Here is a 25,158-nt window from a genome sequence, read left to right as displayed (position 1 = left end):
TCAGGTTGTTTGAAAGTTCTGATACCACATAAACAGCGAGGAAAAATTTGTGCATCCATCTTAACATGGGAGAAATTCTTTATAATATTCTCTGTAGGGGCTGCTTTTAGGCAAACCAGTTTGAGCAGTGGAATGTAAGACTGGGCCTACAGCCAGCCCCTGGCTGAATATGGCAGGCCTGTCAGGCCACCCACCTCAAAATACCCTTAGGCTCTAACTGACCAATGGGCTACTTACAATGAGGCACAGTTACCAAAAAAGGGAAGATTCCATGTGTTGCCACACCTTCTTATCTCCTGTCTTGAAAAACAGCCACTACCCATTGTCTCACGCAGACAACCTAACCTCTGCTGTCCTGCCCACTGTTCCTGGCAGTGGATTCAATAAACTTCTATCTCTTTTGTTCTGAATCAGGTGAATTCTTTCACTTCTGACACACTGGCTTCCACTTGATCACCGCCCCACACTTGGGGGCTCCCATCCCATTGAGGGACTCCCCATCTAGATACCACATTCTCCAGCCAATAGAACACACCAGTAGTGCATTTTTGTGGCATTAAATACATTCATATTATTATGCAACCCTCACCGCCATCCATTTCTAGAATTTCATCTTCCCCAAACGAAATTCAGTATCCATTAAACACTAGTTCCACAATATTCCCTCCCCTTGCCCCTGATGACCATCATTCTACTTTCTGACTCTATGATTTTGATTATCCCAGGAATCCCACATAAGTAGTAGTATACAATATCTGCCCTGCGACTTGCTCATTTCACATAGCATTATGTCATGATCTAAACTGAAATTAAGCCAGGCACTTAACTGACTAAGCCACCCAGGTGCCCCCAGAATTCCCTTCCTTAAGGCTGAATGATTCCATTGCTATACACTACATTTTGTTGTCCATTCATCCATCAGTAGATACTTGTGTTGCTTCTACATTTTGAATACTATAAACACTATTATAATATGAGTGTACAAATATCTATTCAAGTCTCTGATATTAATTCTTTTGCGTATAAGCCCAGACGTGGAATTGTTGGGTCATATGATTATACGGTAACCTGTTTTTGTTTTGTTTTGAAGAATCACCATACCATTTTGCACAGTGACTGCACCATTTCACATCCCTATCAGCAAGGCACAGGTTTCCAATTTCTTCACATTGTCTCCAACATACTTTTTCTTTTCTTTTTTATAATATCCATCCTGATGAAAATGAAGTGGTAATAGCCATCCTAATGGACGTGAAGTAGTATCTCATTGTGGTTTCGATTTGCATTTCTCTAATTACCAGTGGAATGTTGAGAATCTTTTTATATACTTACTGACCATCCATATATCTTCTTTGGAGAAAGGTCTAGTCAGGTCCTTTGACCATTTTTGCTCGGATTGTTGAGTCGTAGCAGTTTTTTTTTATATATTCTATATGTTATCTATATGTTATCAGATATATTACCTGCAAATATTTTCTTTCATTCTGTGGGCTGCCTTTTTATTCTGTTGATAGCGTTGTTTTATTTTAATGTTGAAAAAGTCCGATTTACCTATTTTTTCTTTTGAAGCCTGTGCTTTTGGTGTCATATCCCAGAAATCATTATCTGAAAGCTATTAATTTTTGCATACAATGTTCACTGTGGGCCCCCTACTGTATTATTTTATTTATTTATAATTATTTGATTGATTCTTTTGGACTTCCTATATAGATGATCTTTGTAAATAATGACTTCCTTTACAATATTTACCACTCATTTCCTTTTCCTACTTTTTTGTATTGGATAGTGTCCAGTATTTGTTAAGCTAAATTGCTTGAAATTTTAATGAATTTTAAAACTTACCTTAGATTGTGTCAGAATTTGGAAGATTCTGAATGATATAAACCAGACTCCAAACTATTTAATGAATACTGCTGACATGATTTCAGAGAGCAAAGGAAAAATATGTTGAGAGGGAAGGAAGAAAGAAACTCATCAGATACTGGAGAACATATGGATATAGATTGGGAATTCAAAAGACAATGTACAATTGTGCAAATGAAAATTGAGAAATACTCTTCCCACGCTATCACAGTTTATAAGAATGATAGGTGATAAGATTCTAGTCTCTAACTTATAACACTTATAACACTAGAATCCAACTGAAGTTTCCTGACTACATCTAGATAAATTACAGAGGTGATTAAAAATTGACAATTGTTTCATATACTTTTGTACTAGTGGTGTGAGGGGAGGGTTAGTTCTTTGCTTTCTGAAGGATAGTAGGAAAGCTATGTGGGCAAGAGACCTATTCCTCTAGATCAAGATACAAAATTTTAATACTTAAACAATATTTGAGTATATGTAATGAACAAAAATTTAATCACTGAAAATTATCAAGAATAAGAACTTACAAAGTGCATTAGTTGTTACTGCCACAATGCCAACCTGTATTGTCTCACAGTAATTCTACTCCCCTTTAGAGCTTGGATCTCCAGATTGTGGTATAACCTTTCAGAATTCTGAAAATGCATAAACAGATATATTGATTTAATGTGCTTCTTTTTACATATATGGAGTCAAACAATGCATATTGTTCAGGAAGTTCTTTTTTAATAATATCTCGCATATTTATGTCCCCTTATTTCAAACTGTATCTCTATTTGTTCCATTTTTTAGTTACAACTTTATTCTTCTCTTGATGGATATTTATATAGTTTCAGGTTTTAGATTTTTATACATTAGAAGGGTAATGATCATACTTACTATATCTTTGGGCATAGGAGAATATCTAACACATTTATCTAGAATTGGTAACTGAAGGGGCACTCAGATTTTAAATTACATAAAACCTATTAAAATGTCTGACAATCAGATCCCTGGGTGGCTCAGTGGTTTAGCGCCTGCCTTTGGCCCAGGGCGCGATCCTGGAGTCCCAGGATCGAGTCCTGCGTTGGGCTTCCAGCATGGAGCCTGCTTCTCCCTCTGCCTGTGTCTCTGCCTCTCTCTGTCTATCATGAATAAATAAATAAATAAATAATCTTAAAAAAAATAAAATGTCTGACAAAAAGTTTGTCATACTCTTTCTTGACTTTCTTGACTTCTAAATTCAACTCAGCCTTTAAGGCTAGAGTTAATGCCATGTTTCCCTTAGATCACCTAGGACTTCATTTACCTCATCCTCATTATCTGTGAGATTCCCTTGCAATTTTCTTGTACTTTCAAAATGCATTACCCCTTATTTATAATAGAGTTGCATATTAACATTAGTATCCTTTTATTTATTTCTCACAAGGAGGGCAGCAAGAGTGGACATCAGCATGAACTTTGAAGTCATTTGGCCATGCATACAATCCAGACCCACTTCCACCATTTGCCACTTGTGTGATCTGGACAGATTTCTTCATCATACAGAACGTTAGCTTCTTACTCTCTCAAAAAGAATTAGTAATGCAAACCTACAATTCCATATCAGAATTCACCATAAAAATAATTTAAAATGTTGTTTAAGTATACTTGAAATGGGTGGTTGAAGTCAAAGTTTACTTGATTTAAAAAGCAATATATTTTTCCAATATTTTTAAACCAAAAACTTAAGATTAATGAATTCAAGAAGGGTCTCCATTAAACATTGGATTATTAAATAGAAAATTAGTAGTAGGGCACTCACAGAAATTTGAGATTTAAGCTACAGGTTTACTAATGTGCTACATGAGATTCTCACAAATATATGTTCAGATGTATTTCAATTTATTCTTTCTAAATCATATACTAATATGAAAAATAATAGATTTTTAGTGAAATAAGAGTTTTTTGAACATAGTTTGTGTCTTTTGTCCCATTATACAGAAATAGTTTTTGAAACATGAAAAATGAAGAATAATTTAAAATTTGTAGGGATAAATTTTTGTTTACATTTTAATTTTCAAAAAAATTTACCAAAGAACTCATATTCATTTTATATTTATGAATGAACCCACTTGCACAAATCCTTATGTTCCTGTTTTTTGTCTAGCAGGCATACCATGAACATTTATACCATACAGATGAAAAAGAGTAAGAGAAAAGAATAAAAACATAAAAAGAAGTGGCACTACCAATTCGTAAAGGCAGTAAGTAAGTAAATATAAACAAAGCCTCCAGGAACTTTTAGTTCAGGTTAAATTAGTTGTATAAATGTGTAATTGTGAGGTGGATATAATTTGTGTTTCCTCTGCCAGTAGCATATAATGAGATACTTCTCTGTAAAGTAAAATCACATTATCTATGCTAAGCACACATTTTTTTAAAGATGTATTTATTCATGAGAGACACACAGAGAGAGAGGCAGAGACACAGGCAGAGGGAGAAGCAGGCTTCCTGAGGGGAGCCTGATATGGGACTCTATCCTAGGATCAGGACCTGAGCCAAAGACAGACACTCAACCACTGAGCCACCCAGGTGCCCCACTAAGCACACATTTCTAAATAATTTTTATAAATATGCTGCTCAGATTTTTTTGGTGGATAGATGTGGAGTTACTAAGATTTTTACAGAAAGATGTATCTTAGAGTAATTTGGTTATGGTTTATAATTTAGAGAGAACATTTCTCTTAAAACGTGTTAAGTCACAGTATTTTAACATCATGAATGGTGGCTAATGGTTTCCCCAGAGGAGAATTCCTAGAGAAATAATTTATCAAGAAGATATACCAAGAAGAATCTAGTAAGGGACTGAGGGAAAGCAAGATGAAAAAGGAAGAAGAAACTGATCCAGTCAGGTGAAGTGCTGGCTTCACTGATAAAGGAGAGATCCAGACCATAAAAAACCACTGCAGAGTTTGTTCTCCATTGAGGGGAAGGAGCTGGATTTTCAAAATCCTACACAAGTCATTTGCTTGACAGGAGAGGGCTGAACTTTGGGCATAGTTATCTCCTCAAGCATCTGGTATACAGAACCATTGAGGGGATCATAGATGATTTGGAGAAGAGCACTGATGAGAGGTGCTGGAAAGAAATTTCAAATAATTGAAATGCACAAGATTGTGAAAGAATTATTCATTTTAGTGGCATAATATTACTAACAATGAGATTTTTTGATATTTCATTATTATAAGTCACTGGGATAAAAAGTCATAAGTTCATTGATAAAAATAATCAATGAATGATAATGATGTTCTCAGTTTTAACTAAGCAGAAGCCATGAGGAAAACCAGAACCATAAATGATTGATTACCTAAGTGAAGATTCTTCTCAGGAATGCTGGGTCATTGAGAGAAATCATGGTCTCATATAAATGTGATACTAACATTGTTGGCTGAGTATTTAACATGCATGTAGCAATGACTGTATACCAGGCATTTTATAATCCATATCTCACTTCATTGTTAACATGATCTGTTATAGGCATTGACTTTCTATTTTAGGCCTAAAGAAACTGAGGCCCTAGAAAATTAAAAACTTTGTCTAAGTTTACATTATTGTTGAGTGAACTTTAGATTCACATCTCTCAGTACTAAGATCTGCATTCTTTTCCTTATTATTTTAGATATTTCATAAAGTTCTCCTTTTGATCATCAGATCTTCTGGATTAGAATTGAAAACTAAATGAGGCTGATTGAAGCCTCAGAATAGAACCTTTCCTCTTGGAATCTTAATCATTTCCTTACATAATGGGGACTAAGATCCTGCTAGGATTTAGAAATTAGATAACAAATATAAATCAAGAATCAAAAATTAAAATATTGCTAATCAATAAGATCAGAGTATGAAAATGCCATGCCTTAATAAGCTTGTATCCCTGAGACAAAGTATATAACCCAATAGTAGGTAATCCCTCTATCTCCTATCTTCTGCTTGGGCCTTAAGAGAAAATAACCTGCAATTATTGATTATGCTTTTTTTTTTAAGTTAAAAACAGTTATCAAGTTTTGAGGAAGAGAAAGATATGGTTAATAATAAGCCAGGCAAAATTAATCAACCCTTTTTTAAATAGGATGTGATATTTAGTCCATAATCTAATAATAAAATGATAATTGTATTATTTTTCTTGAAATTTAGACTCTGGAAACATTTCTCATACTTTATGTATTCTGATACACTCCTTGTTAAAAACCAGTATTTGCTTATTTAAAATTTATAAATATTCAAAAAGTAAGAGATTATTTATTAGGAACTGTTCTGATTTATTGAGATGGTTAGGACAAATTGACACATAAAAATAAATTGATTAATCATCAAAACTTTTCTTGTGAAGCTAAAATTTAATTCATTTTCATTTGCCAGGTTCTTACCTTTCTTCTGAGAGAGATTTCTTTAAGAGGATATTTTAAAGTTTGATCTGAGAAGCTTAAAAAAATAGTTGTGCCTTGTCAAATATTAAGAAGAGAAGATGAGAAGTGATTCATTTTAAGGCAATAACACCAGTGACAATGAGCTGTGAAGGGTTTTATTTTTATAATAGAACTAATTCAAGAAGTAACTATGGAAAAGTTGAAACCCCATGAGCTTGTAAAGCATATTGCTGTAATTATCTCTCTTTCTCCTTCTTTCACAGAAATGAAATCACTTCAAACAAAACTATTTTTAAAAGAGACAAAGCCCCCACATATAATATATCCAAGCCTAAAAGTCAGTTATTTTAATGAATACAAAACAAAGTCTAATGAAATGAATGACATTGAGTAGTGTGAGCATAATTTCCATTTTTTTGCTTTCTTTTTAGGAAAATGTCTTTATGCTTCATTTTTTAAATAATAATCTAAAAATAAAACAAGCTTGTACAATGGTAACTGGCATTGTTAGTAAATTGCAAATTCTTGTTCCCACACAAAAAGGTTATTTCTCCTTGTTCTTGTTCTATAGGGAAAACTGGCTTGTTTCATTAATGTAATGTAATGAAATACACCACTTATTTCCAACATTTTGCTTGTAATCATTCAAAAGCTAACTTTGGTAGTAATTGAAATAGTCTTTTAATGACACTGCTCCAAAATAATTACTAGTAATTCTTACAAAATAGTTATTTACTTGGCAACTTGACAAAAGCAATTGAAACTTCTCATATAAGGCAAATAATATGGAATTAAAAGAGGATGATAATTTATAATTAACTTTTATAATTAAACATATACATAAATGTAAGATATATAGATTTTATTGAGCTATAATACATAGTAGTACGATTTGCATTCTTTGAAATATAATTTTAACTTTTGAAATCATATACAACTATAAAGTTATCACCATAACCAAGATACAGAGATCTACTACTCAAAAAGATTCTCTCATTTTGTAGTCATCCTCTTCCTGCTAAGTGGACCCTCATGCACCACTGATGAGTTTCCTATCTATATACATTTGTTTTTTCTACAATGTCCTATTAATGGAGTTATGGAGAATGTAGCTTTTGAGTAAGGCATTGTTTCATCTGAGATTTATCCATGCCATTGTATGCCATCAGTTGTTAGCAGTTCCTTCATTTCCATCGGTGGGTAATATTCCATTGTAAGATTATACCATTATACCACAGTTTATCCACTTATCAGGTGAGGGACATTTGACTGAAGGAGAGATCAATTATAAAATTCCTGGTATACAGTCATTGCTACATGCATGTTAAATACTCAGCCAACAAATGTTAGTACCACATTTATATGAGACCATGATTTCTCTCAATGACACAGCATTCCTGGAAGAATCTTCACTTAGGTAATCAATCATTTATGGTTCTGGCATTTCTCATGGCTTCTGTCTCTATTTTGTGTCATCAGGATTAGTGTTAGTTACGAATATTCATACACAGGTTTTTATGTGAAAATACCTTTCAATTCTTTAGGTAGATGCCTGTGAGTGTTCTAGCTGGGTAACATAAGTGTAGCTTTATAAGAAACCAACAATCTGTTTTCCAAAATGACTATGTCACCAGGAATGTATGAGAGTCCCAATTGATCCATGTTCTGTGCCAAAATTTATAATTGGCATTTTAACTGACTTCTTTCCATTCTGTTAGGTTCATAGAATATACTCTTTAAAATAAAAAGTAACAAGGATAAATGAATTGTTTTAATGGAGCTATTTGGGGGTACCTGGGTGGCTCAGTTAGCTAAGTGTCCCATGCTTGGCTCAGGTCATGATCTCTAGGTCATGGGATTGAGCCCCATGTCAGGCTCTGTACTCCACACAGTATCTGCTTGAGATTCTCTTCCTCTCTCTCCATCCCTCCCCCTGTTCATACATGCAGGATGTCTCTCCATTAAAATAAATAAAATATTTAAATGGATCTATTTAGTTGACCATAATGATTAAGGTCTAGAAAAATAACTGTTTTATGTTCTGGTAAGTAAAGCTAGTCCTCTACAGTATAAATTAATATATATTATTATTATTTATAGTAAATTAGGAATTCAAGATATTTTATAGTTATATGAATCAACATAGTTTTTGCCAGGGTGCATCAAAACATCTACGTTATTAGATATCTCAATAGCTATCTAAACTTACTTGTCATTTCAGAAGTAGGATATCTACATGAAACAATTTTTTTTTTCTTTTCCAATAGGAAAACTTACTGAGAATCCAATACATTTCCATGGGCAATTTAAATAGAATTAAATTGAAAAGAAGTACATGTATTTCTTAAACACTATAGCATTTAGATCAAGGAATGAAAGGTTTTATTCATATAGTAGGTCTTAAATCATAAAATTATAGGTTTCAAACTTCAATATTGAGTCAACATACAAAAAATTCCAGAAAGTAGAAAGTACCCTGATCCACAACAGGCTATGTTTCTAAAATCATTCTAATTTTTATAAAGTTTTATTATCTTGATCACATCAGTGATGGAGTCACTCCTGTATCATAATTTCATCCATTTATCAGATATTCTGAGAATGTGGCACCCCCGGAAGTAGCTTCAAAAATTAAAAATTAGCAAGCTACTTTCTCAAGATTATTTAGAAATTCTGGAATCTGTCACTTTTCAAAAGCTCCTCAAACTGTGAAAATTATATTTCCCTAATGTTTAGATTTTGATAATATGCACAAAAAAGTTAATTGAACAAAGGAAAAGAAAAAAAATATGAATAAGGTAAGATATTGGTAAACACAATTCATGAGTTGGTCTCATCAATTGTTCTTGGGATTCACTGCTACATGAGAGTTTTCACTTAAATTGTGTGGAAATTTTTGAGATAAATAATAATAGAGCTTGATCAAATTTTAAAAGTGATTCTACTTAATGCTTTCTTTGGTTAATTTCCATATCACTGACAAAAAAATGTCCATTGTATATAAAAATGTACTTAAAATTTGAAAAAAATTATAATTTGTTTAATTATTTAGCACAATCATATGGAAATAGTAAATTGAGACCATTTTTTCAGTTTTAAGCTAGTATAGTCATCCTCTCTACAAAAAAAAATGCACAGAAATGGGTTTTGTACTGTACTTTTTCTCCCTTTTATCTTGCATGATCATAAAGGTAGGCTATATCAGCATTATATTGAAATCATCAGGGAAACATTTCTTGAAAGCTACTGAATAGACTGTTCATGCAAAATATTCAATGGAAAATTGGTTAAATCTCCATATTTTTATCATCTAAGTCTCTTTTTCTTAATGAAGGAGATTGTGACTGTCATTTCAGTGCTCCAGAGAGGCTTGAGTTTACCAGGGACATGGTGGCATATTTTTTTTATGTTTTAAGACTAAATTTAATGTGCCAGAATATAACAAGGGCACAAAGACAAGAGATGCTGATATCTGTCAAACTCAACCAAGTTAATTGGGATAAACTGAAATGCAGAAAGCTAATTGTGCCAGATAAGATATCACACTTTAATTACGTGTTTAAGAGGTGTGATACTAACTTCAGCCCAATCCTTTATTATTGTAAAAGTTCTAGCTATTTCCATATGTGGAACTTGAATTTATTTCTTTTGATGATTTAAAAGAGGGTATAAAATTTTAAATATCACATTTTGACATGTAAGGCTACAGGTTTATGCATTTGCACATAAATTAGATAGGCTAACAAAACAAGACTGAAATATACCCTTACAAATAAAGCCTCACCCCCGTAAATACGGAGATAAATGGAAAACTGGTCATAGTTATTAGGGACAAATTAGAAATAACTGACACCTAAAAACAGAATATCAGTTTTGCCTGAAATAGGTATTTTGATAAAATTGTGTTGAATATATTTTTTTTTACTCTTTCTTATGTAAATCTGAACTGAAACATGTAGACACATATTCAGGCCTATAGACTTGAGACTGAATTTGAAGTTAACTATAAAACAAGTATTCACTGAGAGATCTTCCATCTAAAAATTAACTATCAGAGATAAATTTTTTTCAGGAAAAAATTCTCAATAAGCAAAAATGACTGAAGTTAGTTTCATCTATGGTTTGCTAAAATGACTAATATAGCAAATAGAAATGGTGAAGGTCTAAAAGAGAAATTGACATTGAAATTAATATTTTAAGGTGCTTTTATCTTGTAGGTACAGAATTTGTAGAAAAGTTAAATTAAGGAAACCTGGTTGAGTGCCTGCCTTCTACCCAGGGCATGATTCTGGAGTCCCAAGATCATGTCCCACATCGGGCTCCCTACATGGAGCCTGCTCCTCTCTCTCTGTCTCTGCCTCTGCCTGTGTGTGTGTGTGTGTGTGTATGTGTGTGTGTCTCATGAATAAATAAATAAAATCTTAAAAAAAAGGTTAAATTGGTGAGCTGAGATGCATATTTATTGGACTGTAGAACAATGAACAGAGCTTTAAGCTAGATCTAAGCTTGAAACTCTCACTCTGCCATCTATTAGCTATATGACATAGGAAAAGTTAGACTATATATTTTAACCTAAAATATGTTCTTTTGAATGTACCCCTAACATTATTATTAACTACGCCATACAAATAGGCAAAGACCAACACAACCCCAGGAAAACTGGTAGAGTTGACCCTTGACAACATGAGTTTGAACTGTGTAGGTCCACTTACATATGGATTTTTTTCTTTCAATAAATATAGTAGAGTATTGTGAATGTATTTTCTCTTCCTTATATTTTTCTTAACATTTTATTTTCTCTAGTTCACTTTATGGTAAGGATGTAGCCTATAATACATATACTAAATATGTGTTTATCAACTGTTTGTATTATCAGTAAGGCTTCCGATCAACAGTAGTAAAATTTTTGAGGAGGCAAGAGGTGTCCGTAGAGGTTTGACTGCATAGGAGTGCAGGTTAGGTGCTCCTAACCTTGTGTTGTTCAAGGGTCAACTGTAATGATCTTCCTGTTTATAATTTCTCAGCTTCACTTTCTTCATCTGGTATAGTCACCATCTTCTGGTTGGCCTCCCAAACCAAAATCATTTTTGGAAATAAAGGTTACACCTAGAGGCTGTACCTAATTCATATCATGTCCTTTCTGTGGCAGATGTTATAGGGTTTGGAAATGTCAACATAAAGAATGGGTTATTTACTTAAGGGGTCTAGAGCAAGATTATGAAAGAGGGAAAAATCTGTCCAGTCTGAAAGCTCGTAGATGGCTGTCACAGCTCAGTACCTTCTCTGCCAGGAGCTACAGACATGCTGAGAATCATGATCAGAATATCGTGAACCTTGGCAAACCGAAGAATCTGAAATTTCTGTTACCTGATAATTAAGATGCTTTTAGGAAACTGCAAGATGGATAAGAGAACAGAGAGGCTGAAGTAATTAAGAAAGCCTGATCCTGCCAATGATTCACACATACCTCCCACTAATAGTGTCTCAGTTGAATTGGTTTTGGCCCTTATTGTGGCTTTGGTAGAAGATATGCATGAAGAAATATGCATTTGTTCTCCTTGTTACCTTTCTCCATTATTTAGTTCAGATTAGATACTTAAAATTGTGCTGTTAACTTGCCATATTTGGGGTAGATAAATTATCACACCAGGACTCTTAGCTAGTTGGGTGAATATTAACCACAGGAACTTGACTAGCTGAGAAGATGGAGTGACACATCCGAGCTCATTCAGATACTGCCAGCAAGGAGTTTATAAAATAGTCTTTGAAGTGATGCCTGGTGGTTCAGTTTTTGAGCGTCTGCCTTTGGCTGACGCTGGGGTCCTGCAGGGACCCTGCTTCTCCCTCTGCTTATGTCTCTGCCTTTCTTTTTGTGTCCCTCATGAATAAATAAATAAAACATTTTTAAAAAAATAGCCTTTGAAACCAAAATCATCTGGTATATCTGCAGCAGATGGTCTCTAATTGATTGACTATGGAAACTTCAACTCCATTTTACTAACTGCTAGCATATTCCTGGCAGAGGGACACAGCATGGCAGGTGACTTGTTGAGATGGTCTCTCCCTTCAGTAGACAGACACAATACTGGACCGAGAGGCTGTCTCCAAACGTTAACCATTCCATGTGCCATTAATGACAATCACCGTGAACTATTTTCATTCACCCACACTCTCTCTTTCCTCTCTTGTTTAAATGAGTGTCCCCAACACCTCTCAAGACAAGGATCTGTACTTGAGTAACTCTCAACTGTGTGCTTTCAAAGTCTTCACTTCTCTCTCACATCAATTTATTTCTGCCAACTGGAAAATACATATTGGCACACAACTATAACCTCTTCTAGTGTTTCCTGTTAAACAAAGATAGATTTTTCTTTCTTAACCTAAATTTCCTTTCAGTCTCTGTCACCCTTCTTTGTACCATTTCTCTGAAGATATGTTTGCAGAGGTCTTCCCACCTTTACTTGCATGAATTCTTCAAAACCCTTATAATTTCTGACCTGAACAACTGCATTGTTCTCCTTGTTTTTGCCTTGCTATGCCAAATGTCTTTTCCACTAACCAGAGTTCTCTTTAAAAAATTTTAATCACACTATTGCTCCCCTGCAATTGCCACCCAATAGCTTCCCGTTGGCTTTTTGTTTTTTTTTTTTTTAAGATTTATTTATCCATGAGAGAGAGAGAGTGAGAAATAGGGAAGGAGGGGCAAAATGAGAGAATCCCCAAGCAGACTCATGGGGCCCAATCCCATGACCCATGAGACCACAGAATTGAAACCAAAAGTCGGTTGCCCAACTGAGTCACCCTGTCACCCCTTCCCACCAGGCTCTCAACAGACTCAAGACTCTTTGTGATGGGAATCTGCTTTCTCCATCATTGTATTCTTCCCTCATAATCCCGATACACTGGTACAATTTTTCCCTTAAACATGCCAAATTTGTTCCAAAAAGAATGTTGCACTTGCTATTCCCTCTAAGACTTCTCCATAAAATTCTTAGTATCATCCTCTTTCACCTTTCAATTTCAATAATATTTCCTTTGAAGGAACTTTCTTGATTGCTCTGGTCACTCTAAGGAACAACCCACCTACAATTTCTATCATAGCACCTATTTAAATGTATTTATGTAATTTGCCACTGTCTGAAATTATGTGTTTATTTTTCCTCTTTAATACTGTGTCTTCTCCTATGGAATTAGCTCCAAGCTAGAGAAGGGAGCCCTCTTTATAATTTGCATTTGTCTGTTTGAGGAACCTCCACACCTACGACCCAGCAATTGCACTGTTGGGGATTTACCCCAAAGATACAAATGCAATGAAACGCCGGGACACCTGCACCCCGATGTTTATAGCAGCAATGGCCACGATAGCCAAACTGTGGAAGGAGCCTCGGTGTCCAACGAAAGATGAATGGATAAAGAAGATGTGGTTTATGTATACAATGGAATATTACTCAGCTATTAGAAATGACAAATACCCACCATTTGCTTCAACGTGGATGGAACTGGAGGGTATTATGCTGAGTGAAGTCAGTCAGTCGGAGAAGGACAAACATTATATGTTCTCATTCATTTGGGGAATATAAATAATAGTGAAAGGGAATATAAGGGAAGGGAGAAGAAATGTGTGGGAAATATCAGAAAGGGAGACAGAACGTAAAGACTGCTAACTCTGGGAAACGAACTAGGGGTGTTGGAAGGGGAGGAGGGCGGGGGGTGGGAGTGAATGGGTGACGGGCACTGGGGGTTATTCTGTATGTTAGTAAATTGAACACCAATAAAAAATAAATTAAAAAAAAAAAAAGCATTTGTCCCCCGAATGTTTAGAAAAGAGCCTGATGATACCTTATAGATGCTAATCAATGTTTGAAGAATCTATTGTTATATATAAATGAGGGTAAATATTACAGTTACATTAAGAAAACACCTGAAGAAATCTGGCTGAGTTAGGAACCCTTGGGGAATTTTTTTTTGTCCAAAATAAAATGGTAGGAAAGAAGTATCATCTAATCTATTAAACTATAAGGTCTATGGGTGATTTCTCTTTAAAACCCAGAACACATAGTTTGCATGCTTTACAACAGGAAATCTCCAAGGAAATAAAAACAAAACAAACAAAATAATCCAAGAAAACAAGGCTATTATTCCTTGTCAACTAATGCACCATTTGCTGTCATTTTGATGACACATTGCCAATTCTATTCACCTAAACCCTTAAAAAAGTTCTACATGTGGTGAGATTAAATACTTTTTTTTTTTTTTTTTTTTTTTTTAGAAAAGACAGACTTGTTCTGGGATGAACAGTGTACTTCCCTAGCCACAGACCTTTGTAGATTAGTTTTTTTAATGAACTTTCAAAAGTCATGGAGTAAATCATGAATTAAAGATAATTAGACCTTACAAAGTAACTATGGATCTTTGAAGAAGTAATAAGTGTTTCATTAGGGACATCTCATGTATCCAGAAATGTCCCTTTGATGAAAGGAAGGAGAAACATTTAACTCTCAAGTTGATATGCTAATCAGTGTCAACCCTAACATTTTGGAGAAGTTAATGGAGATTGAATTCAGGAGGTTGAGATCAGCGGAGGAGTTAAAATGCCTGAAGTTAGCCATTTGGATTCACACTGAAAACAAACAAAAACAAACCTAATGGCTGTTAAATAGCTAGTTTCACAGGGAGAAGGAAATATATTATCAAACAATAGCTTTTAACAGAGGATAATTTATAATAAAGAATGTCAGTTTGTTACTTCAATATTACTGAGTGAGATTAATGAACTATTAGTTATTAAGCGTATTTCCATTTTTAAGCACCCAGAGAAAACAATTTGAACTTTTGAATGCGGGAGTTTTAAAAGTATTAACTGTAATGAAAAACAAACGATTTAATATTCTGCTCTCCTTTGCCATCAACTGCTGTAATAGAAAGTGAAAACATAATTATGGTATAGGAAGTGATGGAAATGATTCAGTGATCAATAGAGACAGGGTTAATTTAATATCGGGCTATCTATCAACCATGTTAACAAATCTGTACTACAGACATCAGTTGCCAAAGGAAAAAAATTGAGCATTTAACTGTTTCAGGATAGGAATATTCTTCTTTTGGTATTTATGGCCTTCATTTACTAACACTGACATTTGAATTTACCAAGAAAAACTTACAGCTGTGACTGCCCACCATATGGATCCTGTGTTAGGTGTTAGTCGCCTCCCACAGGGGAAGGGCTGATAATGTTCCAATATTGAGGATTATTCACTCTAGCAATGTTTGGTGGTCAGGCATTCATGACAGATGATACAAAATTATGTATATAAGAATTTACCAGATAATTATTTAAATCCAAATAGAAAAGCACTTTGTTTAATGTGCTTCCCAAAGGGGAAGAGAGGTTATCTTAGATGACCATCATGTTAGGCATGTTACCTCATTCATTTTTCTTCACAACCCTGTGTGTTATGTTTCATAGCCATTTCATGGTGGATGAAGAAAAGTTCAAAAATCTACATCATCTGTCAGAAGCTGCTCTGCTGGTTAATGCCCCAGTTAGGGTTTCTATGCAGTTCTTCCCAAGGGGAAAGGACACAGAGCAGCCTTTCCACATCATCTGGCGGTCTCATTCTGGGATTGGTGGAGGCAGAGGGAGGGAAATCGTGAGCCGCCACATGACAAAGTCATTCTCCAATGGAACTGGGTAGCAAGCCCTCACAAATTCGAAAAACTTTCTCTTTAACCCAAATCATTCAGATGAGCCAGCTCCACTACATGTTTTCAAAGGTGATTGTACAAGGAGCTCTGTATTTCAAAGGGCTTGTCTATAATTTTCCATGAAGTTTTCCTTTATAAGGCAAAGAACATGGTCTCCCACAGAAAACACAACTTGTTTAATTTTTTTAATCAATTCTTTTAAAATGTCACTCTTCCAAGGATTTTGCAAGCAGTTTCTCGTTGATCCTCACATCACTGCTAAGTACAAAGGAAGACTGTTTTCTTGCATTGTACAGATGGGACCTACGGGTTCCATCATCTAGAGAATGAGAACACTGTTCTTAGAGTGCTGAAGGGACAAGGGAGTGAACCCATATGACATGCCAACTGTATAGTATTTGCACCTTAGATGGTATTTCCTTTCTTATCCAACTACGTAAAATACAGCAAATTGAACACTGTGGTGTCTCCAGGGACTACAAAGCACTGAGAGCAATGTTCACCCTCGCTGCATGGCCACTGGAGCTCCCTCTGACCTCGGAGACACAGACTGAGTAGAATGACCTGTTGGATTATACTAAGGGGGGGCCGGTGTGCATTTTGACACAAACCAGAACTTTTGTTCACCAAATAGTGCCATGGAGCTGCAATTAGCATCAGAAGCATCACATTAAACTAGACACAGAACAACAAACATAAATCACAGCAGATTACTTAAGGCTTTTAATGCAGGCCTTTATACTTCCCATTCACAAACCACAATGACAATGGCATATACATATAGAGAACAGCAAACGCATCTATGCAGACCCTATTCGTTTGATACCCTATTGGTTTTCCCTGTTACACACATGGGTACTTAATGAATAATTTACCTCATTGCTGCTAAACATGTGCTGACTTACTTCGGATGCCATTATTATACAAAATTATATGCCAAGACACCGAAGAAGCATGTTAATGTGTTTCTCTTTGGATTCATTCTCTTTGGAGGGTTTTCTAGTTACACCAAATCTAATGATGGGAAGCTGCTTTTAAATAGATTGGTGCCCAACAGAACCTACGGGTTCTGGGTTGGTTCAGTTACCTTGTGGCCAAACTATAGAAAAGCCTGTTTTCTATCTAAGGTTATAATTCCAATTCAATTTGTGAACCCATCGTTGGATATTTGGTTGATTTTATGCACTAATATACTGCCTAGTAGAGGAACTGTAGAAATCAAATGTTAACTGGCATATAATATGAATGGCAGGGTTATTTTCAATAGCCAAATATCTGACTTTTAAGGATTTCATTATTTTGTGACTATGTTATGATAAAATATGTTTGAGTAAACATTTCCTACTAACGTATTTCCAATTCTGGATACACGTTAACCAATGTATGCCCAGGGAATGCTTTATGGTCCTCATTGAACTCGTGCATTCTAATCATTTGTTTCTCCTATGTGAGTGTCTACCACCCTGGCACTTATTAACCCACCACTCCCACTCTTACTTAATACATTCCATTGTCCCGATGTCCTTTTGCTTTTCAAGTTTCTCCTGAGCTATTTGCACAGTGATTGCACTATCAATCATTTATTTTCTTCAAATTAGTTCTGCATTTTGTGACTTTTCCTGTTTGTTACACTTGCAATGTGACCTCTTGTATATGCTACAGCTTTCTTTCAACATAAGTGTAGATCCATAAAATGCATATGTATGCGTAAATACAATGTTCATGTAGTTTACAATCTTGTAAAAAAAAATGATGATTGAAGTATTATCAACTCCATCATTTTTAAGACAAAACTTATAGAACTAACAAAGTCACTAGAGGGCTTTCTTCTATGGAAACAATTAACATACACCCCAAGTCCCTTTATTCCTTTCAGAAGGAAACTAATTCTACGCACTTACGGGTGAATGTTAACTCTTCATTCACACTAAAAGGAAAAACAAAAGAAACAAAGCTCATTTTGATGTGAAGCAATTTCTTAACCTGCACCTGTTCATATAAAATACACCACAGACTAATATTACTCCAACAGTTTACACTCCTAATTATAGTCTGTTCACAAGGAAATCAATTATCTAGAATATTTACCAAATGAAAGCAGCCCAACAGGTTGACCAATTTTATCAGTAGTGAACTGAGTTTGAAGTCAAGAGGGGTGGGGAGTAGAGGGTAGGTGGAAGGTTTAGTTTTCCCTAATGGAGTCACTTAATTAAAGAAAAATGATACTCAAAGCTGTGACCATTTATTCCAGGTGCTTTGTCTTTTAATAATAGGCTACAAAATTGTGAAACTCAGCTTGCTTATTGATTGCTTCACCTCAATTCCACCTGGAATGTGTGGCTACAATCTAGTTGTAGGTTATAGGCAAAAAGAAAGCAATGCAACCATTTTTGTAAGCACGGAGGACTGTCTTTGATTATGTCACTTGTCTCCCACCCTCAGTGCTATCTGTTGCAGTTACAAACATGTGAAGTATTCCATTACAGTTGACCCTTAAACAAGGCTCAGGCTTAGGGGCACTGACTTCTGTGCAGTCAAAAAGCTTCCTGTAACTCTGGACTCCCCCAAAACTTAACTATGAACAGCCTAATGTGGACCAGAAGCCTTAGCAATAACATAAATAGTCAATTAACGTATTTTGTATATGTATTATACATTGTATTCTTATAATAAAGCTAGAGAAAAGAAAATGTTACTAAGAAAATTGTAAGAGAAAATGTATTTGTGATAATGTACCATAAAAAGTTGGCCTGTCAGTGTGTCCAGGGTCCTGTGGGCCTCTCCTTGCTTCAATGGTGTTTGGCCGACCCGACCCAGGGATGTCCCTTCTTCCAGCCTCCAACAACCCTCCAACCTCTTTTCTGTTGCCAGACTCTGAACCATTTTCTTAGCTGCCCTCTGCCTCCAGACCAGCCAACAACCACCCACCCACCCCGTCTTTTTAGAAAGCTTAGTTCCTTATTTTCCAATCAACCATAAACTCACAGATTCTCTCAGACTTATTCTACCAAACTGGGGGCCATAGTCAAGCACGTGATCAACATGCATCTATGAGCCTTTTACACCTACTTCTCTCTGGGCTTCTATGTCCATGATGTAGCTCTGGAGAACGGACCACTTCTTCCACGAGTTGGCATGGGAGAAGCACAAGGGTGTCAAGCTTTTCTTGAAGATGCAAAACCAACACAGCAAACAGCTCTCTCTGCTCCAGAAAGCTGTCCCAAGATGGATGAGGGTAAATCCTGGGATGCCAGGGAAGATGCCACAGTTCTAGAGAAGAGTCTAAACCAAGCCCTTTGGCTCTGCAAGCCTCGAGGTCGGCTGAGCAAACCCTCATCTCTGTGACTTCTTGGAGAACTTCCTAGACGGGATGGAGGTAACTTATTAAGAACATGGCGACCACCTGACTCACCTCCACAAGCTGGGCTGGCCTCCAGGCTGGGCGGGGAGAGGTAGCTTAGAAAGGCTCACCCCTAAGCACAAGTAGGAGCTTCCTAAGCCCAGCTGCTTGATCTTGAGCAGCCCCTCTGTCATCCCTCTGGTACCAGAACTTCTCCTTCAGCCTCTCCCTGCAACCACTCAGTAGCTTTATAACCACCCTGGGGCCTCTCCCAAGCTGTGGGCCAAATGGAAACAATAAAGCTTTCTGCAGGGGTAAAAAACAGCCGATAAGTGGACCTCCACAGTTCAAACCTATGTTGTTCAAGGGTCAACTATATTTGATAATTTGTTCAAGGAGCCACATGAACTTGAGCTTGAAGAAAATAAAACTACATTAAAGAATAGGATTGAACTGCAAAAAAAAAGGTCATATGAATATTTATAAAGAATATGTTTTCAAAATGTGTCAGGGTGAAAAAAATTGTGACTATCGTTGAAGCCAGTAGTATGGTGTTGTCCCACAAACACAATATGCAAATAGGCATAGGATACATGTTTTAATCAAAGTATTATTAATCTTCCATCAATTTCATTAGCATAATTTATGTACGACAAAACATACCCATATATAAAGTACAGTGCACTGCCTTTGGGCAAAGTATACGCTGTATAACTCCTACCATAATTAAGACAGAATGTTTCTTATATCCCAGAATAATGTTCTTAACTCTTCATAGTCATTTCCCTTAACCCCCTTACTTAGGGCAACCTTGGGTCTGATTTCTGTCACTATAGGTGATTTGGGGGTTTTCCTATAATTTTATACAAATGGAATCATACTCTGATTTCTCTCTGGTTTCTTTTTCGCTCAATAAAATTTTGAGATATGTGCACATTATTGTGTGTATCAGTAGCTTGTTGATTTTTATTGCCAAGTAATATATCATTGTATTTATGAGATACAATTTATTTGTTAACTCACTGTTGATGGACACTAGACTCATTAGGATTCAAGGCTATTATGAGAAATAATCTGCAATAAACATTCATGAACATATGTTTTCATTTCCTTTAGATTAATAATTAAGAATTGAATTGGTGGGCCATATGATATCTGCATGTTATACTAAAATGCCAAACTTTTCTAAAGCAGTAGACAATCAGCACTTTATAAGCAAAGCAGGAGTATTACTGTTCTTTAAAATTCATTCTACCACTTGGTTTTATGAATTTATTTTATTTTAGCTATGATAGTAGGTCTCAAGTGGTATCTCATTTAGTAGGTGGCTTTAATTAACATTTTTCCAATGACTAATAAGGTTGATAGCCTTCTGTATGTTCTTATTAAATATCCATATTGGTTATATTTTTATATATGTGAATTTCTCCTAGTCTTTAAATGCCTTTCCATTTTCTTTATATATATATATAATATTATATATGAAAGGAGAGAGAGAAAGAAATGGAATTAGAGGGCAAAGGGAGAGGGATAGAGAGACTCTCAAGCAGGCTCATGCTAAGCACAGGGTCCAATGCAGATGTTGTTGATCTCACAACCCTGAGATCATGACCTGAGTCAAAGTTGGATGCATAATAGGCTGAGCCACTCAGGTGCCCCTCATTTCCTTAATTTTTTCATGGTCCATTTCAGCAATTTTCTTATTTTATAATTTGTGCTTCCTGGTCCTACCTAAGAAATCATAGCCAATCCCAAGGTCACAAACATTTTTTTCTTATGCATTTTTTGGAAGAAATTTTAAGGATTTAGGTTTTAAGTTTAAATTTATGTTCTATTCCAAAGTAATTTTTTTTGTTTGCAATAAAGGTAAGGGTTATCAAATTATTCAGCACCATCCAGCACCAAAAAACAAAAAAAACCCACAAAAATGTCTCAGATTTCCTGAATTCTTTCCTGAAAAAGATTTATATATAATCTATTTCTATACTCTATTTTGTTCCTTTGATCTATATGTCCTGCCAATACTGCATTGTCTGGATTCTTGTACCTCCATAGTATATTTTGAAATAAAGCACTATATGTTCTCAAACGTTTTTGTTCACTTTAAACATTATTTTGGCTGAAAAGAGAAAAACAAAACTGGAGGTATCACAATTCCAGATTTCAACTTATAATACAAAGGAGTAATCATTAAAATTGTATGGTACTGACATAAAAATACACATAGATCAATAGAATAGAACAGAAAACACAGAAATAAACTCACATTAAGCAATTAATCTTCAACAAAGAAAGAATGAATATGCGATGGGAAAAGTCTCTGAAAAATGGTGTTGGGAAAACTGGACAGTCACATGCAAAAGGATGAAAGCGGATGACTTTCATTCACCATACACAAAAATAAACTTAAAATTCATTAAAAACCTACATGCAAGACCTCAAACCATAAACTCTTGAAGAGAGCACAGGAAGCAATCTCTGTGACAGCAACATTTTTCTAGATATGTCTCCTGAGGCAAGGGAAATAAAAGCAAAAATAAATAATTAGGACTACATCAAGATTAAAAAGTTTCTGCAGAGTGAAGGAAATAATCAGCAAAACTAAAGGCAACCCACTGAATAGGAGAAGATATTTGCAAATGACATATCAGATAAAGGGTATCCCAAAAATATAAATAACTGGTAAAACTCAATACCCCCAAAATAAAAAATCCAATTAAAAAGTGGGCAGGAGACAGGAGCAGACATATTTCCAAAGAAGACATCAAAATGGCCAGCAAATGCATGAAAAGATGTTGAACATTACTCATCATCAGGGAAATACAATTCGAAACTATAATGATATATCACCTCACACCAGTCAGAATAGCTGAAATCAACACCAGAAAAACAAGTGTTGAGGAGGATATGGAGAAAAAGGAAACCTCGTGAATTGTTTGTGGGAATGCAAACTGGAGCAGGCACTGTGGCAAACAATATGTAGGTTCCTCAAAATTTGAAGATAGAACTATTTTATAATCCAGGAATCGCACTACTAGGTATTTATCTCCAAAATACAGAACCACTAACTCAAAGGGATACATGCACCCCTTTTTTGTTGTATCATTATTTATAATAGTCAAGCATCCCAAGCAGCCATCAGTCGAGTGGATAGGAGGATGTGGTATTTGTGTATACAATGGAATATTATTCAGCCATAAAAAAGAATAAAATCTTGTTATTTACAGCGATATGAATAGAGCTAGAGTATTATGCTAAGCAAAATAAGTTAGTCAGAGAAAGACAAATACCGTATGACTTCACTCATATGTGGAATTTGAGAAACAAAACAAACAAAGAAATAAAAAAGGACAAACCAAGAAAGAAACTGATGGTTGCCAGAGGTGAGGTGGGTGGGGGGATGGGTGACATAGGGGATGGGGATTAAAGAGAACACCTCTCATGATGTAAAAAAAAAAATGATTAAAAACTTATTTGGGCTATTTTAGCTTTCTCCAAATAAATTTTACGATCAACTTGTTGTTATCCAAAATGTTCTGTTAGAATTTTAATTGAAATTATATTAAACCCATGTATCATTTTTGAGATAATGATTATTGTATCAATATAGTGTCTTCTAAACCACATACATACGTGGAGATGTTTAATCTCTATCAGCAAAACTTTATATTTTCCCTGTACCAGTCTTGCCCCTATCTTATTAAATATATTCTAAGGTATTTCATCTTTTCTGATGATATTGTAAATGATATATTGTATTACATTATATATTTATTTAAAGGAAATATGCAGACATACAACTTATTTTTGTATATTGACCTTACTAAATTTACTTATGAGTTCTAGTGACTTTGTATACATTTCTTCACATTTTGTCTGTATATTATCATGTCAATCTGCAAATACAGTTTTGTAGTTTTGCTTTTACCTTTCCAATTTGTATGCATACTTTTTATTTTCCTTTTAAAAATCTTTTTGCCAAAAGAAATAAAAAATAAAAATAAAAACCTTTTTGCCATATTGCACTGGCTAAGGCTTCTAATTCAGTGTTAAATGGAAATAATCAGAGGAGATATTCTTGTTTTAATCTTAATCTTACAGAAAAATAATTAAACTTTTACCATTAAGTTGATGGTAGCTGTAAGTTTTTTATAGATAATTAGCAATTTAAGAAAATCCCCTCTTCTTAATTTATTGGTTTTATTTTCATGGTTTAATTTTGTTAAATGCTTTCCATGAATCTAGTAAGTTATTCATTTTTGCCCTCCTTCATTTCATTTATCTGGCAACTTGCATTAATTAATTTCTGAATTTTAAACCAATATTCTATTCCTGGAAAGAAGACCAATTGGTCATGGTACATTCTCATTCTTAGATATCGCTGGATTCAATTTGCTAATATTTAGTTAAGGACTTTTATATCTATCATCATAAATGATGTCTTTCTATATTTTTATTTTATCATAAAGACTTTGATTAGTTTTTCTCTCAGGGTAATGTTGGCCTACTAAAACAATCTGAAAACTTTTCCTTCCTTTTTGGTCTAATCTTGGAAGAAATTTACATATGATGATATAATTTCTTCCTTAAGAATTTGATAGAATCACATAGTCAAGTCATGTAGACCTGGGGTGTGTGCATGTGTATCAAATTTTAAATTATGAATTCAATTTTTTTTAGTGTAAAGAGAGCTGATTTTCTCCAGTTGAGTCAGGTTTGGTAATATATATATTTAAATAAATATGTTCATTTGATCTCAGTCTACAATTCATTGATCTAATTTTATTCATATTATTTTCTCAATTTTTTAAAATATCTATATGATTTTTAGTTATGTCTCCTATTTCAGACGTGATACTGGTAATATGTATCTCTTTTTTTCTTGATCTCTTTCTAAAATTCTATCAATTCTGTTGAATTTTTCCTACAATCACTAAAAATTTCATGTTTTTTTTCTATTATAATCAATTATTTGATTTGTCATATTTTCTTCATTGATTTCTATATACACAATTGCTATTTTCTTCTTTCTGCTTCTATGGGATATATTTTACATTAAATCATTAATTTAGACCTTTATTATTTTCTCAAATAAGCATTCAAGGCTTTTAATTTCACTCTAAGCCTTGCTTTAACTCCTTCTCACTAGCTTAGATATGTTGTGATTTATTCTTCACTCAGTCAGAAATATTTGAATATTCTGATTTTTTCTCAGATTTAATGAGATATGTTTTATGATCTAGCATACAGTTAATATTGGGAATCTATCATTTGTACTTAATATGAATATGCTTTCTGCCTTTCTTAAGTGTCATGTTCTAGAACAAAGCAGCTAGGTCAAGTGTGATTATGTTGTTCAGATCTTCTAATTCCTTATTGACTTTCTCTCAAAATTTATTTTCAATTACTGAAAGAGGAATATTAAAATCTGCATTTATAATTTGGCTTTGTCAATTTCTCTTCTTCATTTTGCCAAATTTTAATTCATTTACTTAAGTGATCTACATTTATATGTGAACTCAGTGTACTTTAAGAATATCAGTTTTGACAAATATAAAAATTAAAGTTATGCAGAAGAAAACAGAGTGGTATGCAATTTGTTAGAGTCAGATGCCAAGTGCTATCATCCCTCTCTCCTCCCTTGTTAGATTAGGCTTGATTATATGTTGGAAGGAAATGCACAATATTAGCATGGCTAAAACAAAACATGACCTTATCTCAAAAAATAAATTTGAAGTTGGGTATCTTAGACATTATGAAACTTGCTGCTGTCTTCAGGGTTCCAGCTCCTACTTTCCTGCTCTAAAATCCTCAATTAGACCTCTTGCTTCAGAATAGTTGCTAAAGCAATGGCTACACTAC

The sequence above is a fragment of the Canis lupus genome, chromosome 4 (assembly GCF_003254725.2).
Source record: "Canis lupus dingo isolate Sandy chromosome 4, ASM325472v2, whole genome shotgun sequence".
Taxonomy (NCBI): Eukaryota; Metazoa; Chordata; class Mammalia; order Carnivora; family Canidae; genus Canis; species Canis lupus.
The sequence above is the reverse complement of the archived record's forward strand: the minus strand, read 5'-3'. Positions refer to the sequence as shown.